The 11,223-nt window shown below is 38.9% G+C and overlaps 1 pseudogene; it reads right to left on the bottom strand.

Moving 5' to 3' along the window:
* Positions 1–3,296: 3,296 nt before the first annotated feature.
* LOC141620009 ((S)-coclaurine N-methyltransferase-like) lies at positions 3,297–5,476 on the bottom strand (annotated as a pseudogene).
* Positions 5,477–11,223: the final 5,747 nt, after the last annotated feature.

Below are 11,223 nucleotides of genomic sequence, written 5' to 3'. Positions count from 1 at the left end.
TGCAAGGTCTAAAATAAATCTCATAAATAAAACATCACTAAAGTCGCGAAACAACGTTATACAACCCAAATATGAAAAAGGGAGACATATGTCCCTAAAAAGTATATGACGTAAAAAGTGTTTAAGGGTCACAATAAAATAAAGCCAATCTAGGTCCCAAGGTTACTTTGCTCGCTAGCTCGTCCATGTACCTCATATATGCATCACCTACCTGTCAATCGCATTTTATACAAATACGAAAGCCACAGTCAGTGGGGAGTAACTCCTTGTTCTCCCAGCCACGAAATGTCATAATTAATATAACATCTAAACATAAGAATATGAATATGAATAACACATAGCCTTAGCATATAGATGCTAGACAATCGTGCTTATCATGTGAACATCAATATAACAACACATAGTCCTAGCATGTGAATATTAGACCGACTCATACTACACTATCATGTGAATCACATAACATCCAGGAATCCAAACTCTATCAACCATATTCGGCTTGCATCTAACCTTCTATGATTCATAGAATCATCAAACAAGAAAGGACAATATATCTAGAGACAGGCATAAGTTCCTAGTACAAATAATAGTCACTCAGAATCCTCGAGTCTATACCACGAGGTAAGGTAAACACCCTAGTCCTAAACCTGCGCAGACCTAGCGACATGCGGAAAACTACCGCATCAAAGACCCATGATAACAACACATGAGTACCCCTAAGGAGTCCACCAAAGGGTTGGCTAGTACTTAAGCTGACCACATACTTCTACGAGTACGTCAGGAGGTCATGCCAAGCTTACCACATACTTCTACGAGTACGTCAGGAGGTCATGCCAAGCTGACCACATACTTCTACGAGTACGTCAGGAGGTCATGCCCTAACTTGGATATAAACCCACCAAGCTAAGACACAAAGGCTATTAAGCTGTGAACATACACTCGTCAAAGACTATAATGGCCTATCTATGATGAAGGCCGAAATACTCACCTAGGACCTAGTCCCAGCTTGAATACTTTAGCCCACACCACACAAGACAAGTAGGACACCCAATTAACCATAAGAGGGGCAAAGAGTCCAAACTTGCACATACAAATGATCATACACACCCTAGCAAATGAAAGGCTACGCAAGGGCATATTCAGCTGACAATCCAACAATATCTCCAATATCAATAATAATCCAAATTTCAGCTAACCAACAGTACCATAATCCATGAGAATAAGCTAAAATGGAAATGAGGTAACAAGACTCAAGCATAAGGCATCCAAATCATCCAACAACAAACATGTGAAATGATAATTACAAATATCAAGGCATAACATAAAACATCCAGTAACAATCAATCTCACCTCAAAGACAAACCCTCGACCCGAGTCCCACGACGGGTCATCGGTCAAATCGAGGCTGACCGGTTTAAACCTAGTTTGACCAAAATCGTTCGGTCAATCTGGCCCAGCTCAGAGTCTTGGCCTATTTTGACCCAAATCACAAAATTCATCACAATATCATTCTCATGCCATTTCAAATTTCTATCATGTGAAAAACTATCAACATAAGGAAATATATTTCAACTTACAAAATATCCAATTCAATTAAATTCTCGCATAATAAAATAGCATAAATAACCGTCTCACACAAGGGTAAACTTTTCTATAAATTTTTAATCGATAAAACGACGCCATTTACTCATACGGACTCCGAATTGAGTGATTCAAGTGGCTAAACCACCTAATTTTCCGATGCCGTTCAATCTGTCATATTTTTGGAAACATTGGAAACCGTCTCGATGCCTGGTGGTATCGACGCGTTCCAGCCAAAACACGGACTTGTCACAACACATAATTCCTCATCCAAATTTGTTCCAAACAATAATATAAAAATGGGTAACATAAATTAAACATAAGCATACTCATCTTACTCCATTCATTTATTTATCAACAAGATCGTCTCAAACAACAACAAACAACAAATACAACTACTAATGTGACATTAATTCGTCGAGTGACTCGGAATAGTTACCTTAAGCTAGAAAAAGAGAACAATAACACTTGAGAAAGAGCCCTAGAAACCGAAATCACTCATCATCTTCTATAATATATGAGTCACCTAACTTATCTTTAAATTCTTCACCTATAAGAACAACAAAAACACAATTATTAAGCTTAAATTCGAAACCCTAAAAAAAAGTGTCTTAAACAAAAATTGGGGGAAATGAAAATAAAGCTTACTAGTAGATGAGGATTGAAGAGAGGATTCCAAATATATAATTTTTATGAGATTTGGTGGAGAAATGAAGGAATTATGAAGGATTTAGGGATTGTAAGGAGGATTTTTGAGATGAATTTGGTATTTGATGAAAGGAAGAGAGAGAGTGAATTATGGAGGAAATGAAAGTTGAAAGAGGGGACAAATAGGAGTAGGGTGTTTTGGTGAGTTTCAATTGTTTACGTTTTGGTTCTTTTCGACGGAAATTAGAAATATTTGTCGAACGCGATTTCCGAGAATATTAAAGTTCTTAAACACGATTTTACTAAAAGATTAAGTACTCATATGCCCAATATCCAAACTCGTTTACCCAACGACCGTAAGAAATGGGAAAATCCCAATTTTACGACTTTTATCCGAAATCTATTTTATCAAAGGAAAAGGTTTAAATATAGTTTAAATCACTTTTAAACATTTCTAAACTATCAAAAATAATTACATTTCTTCAAAATAAAATAATATTATATTTTATCAAATAAATTTTATTCCAAATAAATTAATGTAAAATTAAAATAGATTAAAATATTACTTTTAAAATATAATAAAGGTCTTCAAATTTACGGGTGTTACATAACGGTTGTCTAACAACCGTTGATAAGAGAGACTTTATAATGAGCTTTTGGAAACCGTTAAACGTTTTTGATAACGGTTTGTTAAGTAGCCGTTGTCACATTATAATAACAACGGTTTTCGTGGGAAACCGTTATTCGCATTATTACGGTCTAGGTTTCCGCCAATATTTGGAAAACGGTAATCTAAGTGTCGTTATTAAATGCATTAAACCGTTGTGATACGCTCCTTATTGATTGCCAGATTTGGCGTAGTGCCAGTGAAATAGATCATCAACTTGCATCAACTCGGGCGGCTCTGAGTGTTCTACTCCTTCAATCTTGAAACCAAAATTAAGTGTAAGACGGGTTAAATACTAACCCATGCATGTAGGTAAGATGAGACGAGAGTTTGTCATCTCTAGGCATCTGCTTCTTGTCTAGTTCTATTTAACTCGTTTTAATATTTAAGCCGGATTATGCAACTAAAAATATGGAGCAAATGAGGAGTTATTACTTGTTTGCGCATAATGTTCTCCATTCACAAGCCAGTGGTTTACAATAGAAACAACATCCTGCCATCACATTCCCATTGAAAACGTGACATTATATGCCACTTTTTAATTTTGTTCTCTGTCTCCTTTCTATGCCGGGTTGTTTTAAATGACATGGTCATTTCGATCATCCCTACAACAAAGTTTTAGTACCAAGATAATTGTCGGTTGATTAAATTCATCATTACCTTTCTTAATGTAGAACCTACAAAGTTCAAACCTAACCGTAGTGTTCTTAATTGAACTGCCAAATAGAACTCATAAAATTGGAATGAAGGAAGTGGGAGTACAATTTAAGAATGATAGTCCTGATAAACTCACCTGGAAGTATGTAACAAAAAAAAAAAAAAAAAAAAAGAGAACAACTTACCTGGAAGTACAGGAGAAGATTGGCTGCTGGCATAGTTCCACCAGTAAACAAGTAGCGAGTTATCCAGTCGTCCTCGTTAACTTCCTGCAAATGACAAATAAGTTCTGATTTTTTTTTTCATGAAATTGTACCATCAAATCTGCAACAGCTTAAAAGTTAATTAGTACCATCAAGTCTTTACTTGAGACAATACCTTAAAGCGGTATGCGAAGGTCTTGTGGCAGAAATAGTTACCAAAAAGAAGGCCGTCAGGTTTCATCCAATTAGATATCTTCTTCAGAATATCTCAGTAGTTCTTCATAGGCTATGAAATTGATAGGCCATTAGCTATAACAGGAAACACATCTCAAAACAACCATATTCTTTCTTTTCATATCTGAAACATTTCAATGAAGAAAATCCGAGCATACGCTCCTTCCATATCAAATGTACTCATGTCTGCCACTATGATCTCCACATTCTACAACCTAAGTACCCCGTATCACATTAATGGAAATAGCTCAGATGATCTAACAAGACCGACTTGACCAATTACACGAATTGAATCATAGGGTATAGTTGTGCATACTAAATACATAGCCTTTTACTACGGTGTTCCATTAGGTTAACCCAGACTTTAGGACCCCAATTAAGAGTGTGTTTTTCTCTATTTAGCTCGTGTGTAAAAAAATAGAATATAATGAGTTTACATCTACATATTTTTGTTGTTGTTGGACCATTCTAAAACCAGTTGGAGAACCAACTTCATAGCTTCTGATTGTGCCGAGAATGAAGTTGTCTCTGGTTAAACCATAATGACTGTATCAAGAATGATACTTCATATTACAAGAAATACTATATTGAGTCACTTTATTCTATTCCAAAACCCAAAAAAATAATGAATTAGGCTTCATCGAAAGTGGAAAAGGCATTGTACTTGCCAAAAGAATATTTTGGTTTGAATATAAAAGTGTATGATCAGAAGACAGACCTGCACTGCTCCTCGATATGAGCTTTCTGTATCACTGAATTGCAAATACGAGTCACTTGGCAGTTATTATACTTGTTGACGATGTACAAAATGAGTGAACCCCAACAACATCCCACATCAAGAACAATATGACAGTCTTTTATCTCCGACCTTTAACAATATAAATCCAACATAGGCCTCTCTGCTTCATTTATGTGTTAACAACACAGAAATGAAAATGGAAATATCAACAATTGCACCCCTTCAGCCGAAGACGAAAGTTGCATTGGTGAACTGGTACGTGACAATAAAGCAAGCGCAAAATTGATATGATTAGAAGACGAGATAATGAGAAAGATTTTACCTGTACTTGAAATAGAGTCCTAGTACAAGCTGGAAGAAGGAAGTAGGAAGCTCATAATGTTTTTCTTCATGATGCGAATTTCCTGTAATATCCGCCCTATTAGGGACCCATTGACTGCCTGTTGACTGACCTTAGACATATGTTTGACCTATTGGAACCTTTACTAGTTCGGACTTGCGTCATAGTAACCTCTGGGATGTGGAAACTCGATCTAGTGTAGGCTACTCGATCGAGTAATCTAGTGACTCGATCGAGTATACGCCACTCGATCGAGTAAGTCCCATACTCGATCGAGTACGGCGAGTTCAGCGTTAACTAATAAATCGTGAAGTCGTAAACCCAAATCAGTTTCTTTTTCATTTCGACGACACACCTTCTCCCTCACAATACTTTAACCTCTTGAGATCCTTTACACTTGGAGATGCCATGGGGACGGAGACTTGAGTCAGGTCGCGGTCTTGTCGCCGGAATGCTGAGCATAGGTAAGTCATCATCATCATCATACTTAGGTTTCGTTGTGGTTATGGTTGTTAGTAATAGGGTTTTCCTTACTGGTGGTGATATGTGTTGATGGAGATTGCCTTGCCTTCATATGGATGTATGCGATGTGGTTGCTGATTGTTAAAGGTAGGTTTTCCTACTTAGTACTTTCGATTGGTTGTCATGTATGGTGTGTGGTATCTTTGATTGTGTGATAGTATCATTGTGCTTGTGTGTGGGGTGCGTCTGTGGCAGAGTGGAGTCATAATTGGGAATAGCTTCATGCCCTTGATTCGCTCCCTGTGGTTCCTGTCACAAGGGGGATGTGCACATTAATAGACATGGGTTATGTGCTCTATGGTTTTTAGCAGAGCTTAGGTAGTAAGGATGCGGTCCCCACTGGCGGTGCGGATTACTGGTTGCAATTGGTAATCCGCCAGGACTTTACCTTCTGGTTAGTCAGGTGAAATATGGATTATCGGAGTTGGAGATTTGTGTGTGTGTGTGTGTGTGTGTGTGTGTGTGTGTGTGTGTGTGTGTGTGTGTGTGTGTGTGTGTGTGTGTGTGTGTGTGTGTTGTAACTTATATTGTATGTTATCCTTTAGTTATCAACCTTGTGTGCTTGTTTGTGTTTTCTTTCTTGTTATGTGCCTGCGGTGATCCATTATGGTGAGCAGTCAGTCTTAGCAGGTGTTGATATATGGAGCTGGCCTAGGTGCGTTGGAGGGACGAGTCTTTCACCGAGTCTTGGCATGGAGTAGTCTTACCAGAGCTGGTTGTTTTATCTTTTCTTTGTTGAGTTTAAACTTGTAATAAAATTTAATTGTTCTTTTATTGACGTTGTGATATACTATTCCTTGGGCAACCGAGATGGTAATGCCTGTATATGTTGGGGAAGGTCTTGTTAAGGCTGCTTGGTAGATAGGGGTGTTATAAAGTTGTATCAAAGCGACGATTTTGGAAACTGTAACCAGTGAACACAATGAACGTAGTGAGTCTAATAAAATGAACCTGGTGTATGTGTGTTGCGAGTCCCTTGTGTACTCGATTTTTTGTAAGAAGGCGCCCTCATTCCAAAATCCTGGCCCCAATATGCTTAAGCCAGCCACTTCGAATGGGGATATTGAGTCGGGAATTGTGTGTAATATACAATATATATGTATAAATGTAATGTCATGTGTGTAGGTGATAGTACATCTGATGCGTAATTGTTTGCATAGTTGTGTATGCGTGAGTATGTGAATGGTACATGGGAGGTATTAGAAGCATGTGTATGGATATGTGGTGGCATGTATATGGTAATTGGTTTAACTTTTGATATATTCGATGAATGGTATGAGCATATGATCGTTGTGAGATCTGATATGCATATGAATAAGGTAGAATATCGTTATTGATATGGGTGAATATGTGGACTAAGGTACATAGTAACAGGTTTGTATGTTATATGAGACGCAATAGAGTAGAGTTAAAATGTTTTAGTCTCGGTACTTTTGTTATATGTAAAGTGATGATAGTCGATAGTATTAGAATAAGAGATAACTAGGGACGAGTTCTAAGTATGACTTACACTCCGAACGATTTGTTATTTTCCAGGAACGACCAATCAATTCCTACTCATTCGTTGGTTATTTTGTCTTACTCGACCGAGTACGAGGGAGCACTCGACCGAGTAGGCCTTACTCGACCGAGTAGGTAGGTCACTTGATCGAGTTCGTTGGAAAACAGAATCGATGTAATTCTACCTTATACCGAAACTCGACCGAGCACCCCTAACTCGATCGAGTAGAGGCTACTCGATCGAGTACCTCAGATACTCGTTCGAGTATCGCAGCTACAGAACATGGGAATCTTATAATTTTTCGGGACTTATAACCCCAATTCTTCTCATTCTTTACTTTTATTACTTCTTTCTAAACCTAAAAACTTTCATAAACCTTACTCTCTACAAAAACTTGGTGTAATTGTGCTTGGTTACTTCCAAATCGTTTTAAGTTCATCCATCTAATCCGTTTGCAAACTAATTCAAGGTAAACTCCTACTTCTTTCTTTGATTTGATACAAATAGAAACATATGGTAGTGTTGGGATTTCTGAAAATTCGATTTTTTTGCTTCAAGATTGTGTTGTAATTGCTTGATTTTGATAGAAACTACCTTTAATCCTTTTTATTGATGTTAGGAACTACAAGTTAAGCCAGATTTTTTACAATATTTAACCCGGTTTTTTTAGGGTTTGCCACAAATTTTAAATTTTGTTCATCTTATTCACCTTTTAAGGTTGGAAAAGGGCAATGGATGTTAGTAATATCATATTTGATGCTTGATTCTAGCTATTTTCATCGAAAATTCCGTCTTAAAGCTTCATCTTTTGAGCATACAAGTTTGAAATTTTGTCCCAAATTTGCTACAAAAGTCGTATTATTGAGCTTAATTTCGGTGGAAATCAACCCGGAATCCTTCTATAACTTGCTTAAACTTCGTATTTTGAGATATTAAACCATCTTTTATGAATTGCAAAAACTAAGAAGAGTTGGTAAAATCATGTTTTGCTCTCAATTTTACATGTTTTGGTAAGAAAATCCATCTTAAACACCGTATTTTCCGTATAAAGCATTTGAAAGTCTTTACTTTACGTTGTAAAACCCGATGTTTGGCTAATTATGTTGAAACAGATGCCGAGAACAACTGCCACACGACAGACCAAGAGAACCCGAGCTAACACTGCAACTGCGGAGGAGGTAGGAGAGGGGAGCCAAGGGCCCGTTGTTCCGCCGGTACTCGAGTATCCGACGGTAATCTTTGATGATTTCAAACAAAGGGATGCCTTTGCTAGCTTGCTAGGCCGCACCTTGAAACCAACAAGGTGTGTAGATCCGAGTGTTTTGGAGGAGTTAAAGATTGAGGTCTCCGTCACATCTTTGAGATCTTGGGTTTGGAGAGGTTGTATCGGTTGAGGAAGCATTCGTATGCTTTTCTGACCCTTGAGTTTATGAGTTCCTTTACCTATGACGTAGCTGGGAAGATGGTGGGCTTTAGGTTGATGAACACCAGCTTTTATCTGACTTTGGACCAGTTTGCTGACCACTTGAGGCTTACCCGGCCCAAGAAGAGATATCTTAGTGATGTCCCAACTGAGTGTGGAGCCAGTAGTTACCTGTTATTGTTCACCGGTAGACCTGCCCCTACCTCGAGTGCTATGCTGATCAATGATGTTCAGCACATGACCTTAAAGATCTTCCTCCGATTCTTGACTTGTTTGTTGTACGGGAGGAAGGATGTGAGTAAGTTTAACTTACACGAGGTGATGTTGTTGATCTCTTACCTTAACCCCACCCGGGAGAAGCGATTTGCTTACAGTGCCCCGACGATAGTATGTGCTAGTTTAGTTTTGATGGCTAGGTCGTCGACCCGCCATATCAGTTGCGGCGCTATCGCCACCCATCTAGCTGAGAGGTTGACCAATTTTGAGGCTTCATCGGCTCTCAAACACATGTGGCTTGTTGTTCCGACCTTGGATAAGGACTACTTCATTCATCAAAAGTGGTTGCGGGTATTGGATGATGGAGGTTTAGCTTGGAGGGTGCGGGGTAGGAGCTAGATGAGAGTGCCTGACCTGGAGCATCTTCCTGTGACTGAGTCATTTACTGAAGCTGCCCCTGATAGTGCGGAGGCTAACCTTCCCGATCAGACGTACTTGATCATAAAATACCTACTAGAGGAGATGCCTGCGCCGTTTGGGGGAGGCCATGCTAAGAGGGAGGACCAGGTGCCTAGAGAGGGTAGAGGACCCTGGAGGACTAGGGAGGTTGTTGGAGAGTCTCAGTTTGTGTAGCATGGACCACCTCAATACCAGTACCCCCGTTACCCTTCTTCCTTTAGCTCACAGATGCAGGTGAGTGAGCTCACAGAGAGAGTGTCGAACGCCTTGGTGCTCCAGAACCTTCACGAGATGTCTTAAGTTAGGGGTTTAGGGACCAACTTGGCTTAACCAGTATGGTGGCGCGGCGTAGGGAATGATAGTGGTGTGTTTCACTCATATGAGGTGGATCCGGCTACATGGGGAGCCCCTACGAGCTACTCTTACCGATGTCTTGCACCGTGGAGGAGTGGAGGAGACCCAGGGACGGGAGCTGCTACCGGAGGAGGGTTTGGAGGAGGCACGTTAGAAGCTGGCACTTCAGGAGCCGGAGGATATGAGGAGATGGAGGAGGATCGTGGCGGTGACCTCGAGTAACCGTTCTTTGTTTAATTCTTGTTTTAGTGGACTTGTGTTGGATTGTTACCTTTATTTTTGCGGTATCGGATTTTTGTCTGGTATGTAATCGGCCATAAGGCCATATTTTGTACTTGGATTTTCTAGATTTGTTGTGTAGGTACAATGATGGTGGGAGTAAAATCCCGAAACTTTGCATATATTTTTTCTTGACATGGCATTAGAGAGCACTTTGTACTTGAGATACTCGATCGAGTACCACGTATATTGCATTTTAACGAGCATTCTGACCTGCACATACTCGATCGAGTATGTCTAAGTCGATCGAGTACCCTACTCTATACTCGATCGAGTACACCTAACTCAATCAAGTACCTCTGCTTGTATATAGAGACCGTTTTTCTTGTTTTACTTGGGATCATGGGGGTATTTTTGTTGATTTTTTATATCGTTATCATGATCGTTGATTATTACCTTGTGTTTTATACTTTTGTAAGAATGGTATCAAGACGGTATGCAGTAATTATAGCTTTATGTGGTTACTAATTTTGCTAGTTGTCGTTTTATGGGTTATGTTGACATGGCATTGGCCGCAATGATATCATGTTGTCACATAGGTGAGCTAATTTTCCAAATTCCATATATCACAAGTGGTAATTGTGGGGACGACGGATTCATTGTTGTGTTGATTAATTTTCACCCTATATGTTAATGTATATATCCATGTTTAGTTCGTAATGTCAAAGGATAGGTTGTGATTTTCGTTTTATCTTGATATAGCTCATCTTAAAGGTGAATTTCGGGGACGAAGTTCCTTTTAAGAGAGGAAAAGTAATGTCGCGCGTGAAAATGTTCAAAAATGTCGTCTTTTAAAGTAATTCGTTAGTAATTTAATTGTTATCTCTTTAAAATAATCCATGTGTTATTTAAATGATTAATCATTTGTGGAGTAATTCTGTTATTGAATTGTATGAAGATATGAATTGGGTTGAGTAACTTAATTATGTTGAATTTGTATGGTGTTGAATGATGTTGAAATCGCTTGGTAAATGGAAGTAATAGTTTGTATCTATGCATCTTTTCGATTGTTAAGTGATGGATGGTGACTCGTGATGGAGTTGTGTTTTTATAGTTATATTTGCGAGAGAGGATGATGATGATTAGTCGGCATAGGAGGTTAGGTGGTATGCTTCGGGTATGCTTATAATGGTTCTTGTCGGGTTGGGTTGTTATTAGTTATCTTGGCTTAGAATACACTTTCGGTTTGTGATGAGTTGAACTTCGGGGACGAAGTTCCTTTTAAGGGGAAAGACTGTAATACCAGCCTTGTTAGGGACGCGTTGACTACCTGTTGACTGACCTTAGACATATGTTTGACCTATTGGAACCTTTACTAGTTCGGACTTGCATCATAGTAACCTTTGGGATGTGGGAACTTGATCTAGTGTAGGCTACTTGATTGAGTAGTCTAGTGAATCGAT

The sequence above is a fragment of the Silene latifolia genome, chromosome X (genome assembly GCF_048544455.1).
Source record: "Silene latifolia isolate original U9 population chromosome X, ASM4854445v1, whole genome shotgun sequence".
NCBI classification, from domain to species: domain Eukaryota; kingdom Viridiplantae; phylum Streptophyta; class Magnoliopsida; order Caryophyllales; family Caryophyllaceae; genus Silene; species Silene latifolia.
The sequence above is the reverse complement of the archived record's forward strand: the minus strand, read 5'-3'. Positions and strand labels throughout refer to the sequence as shown.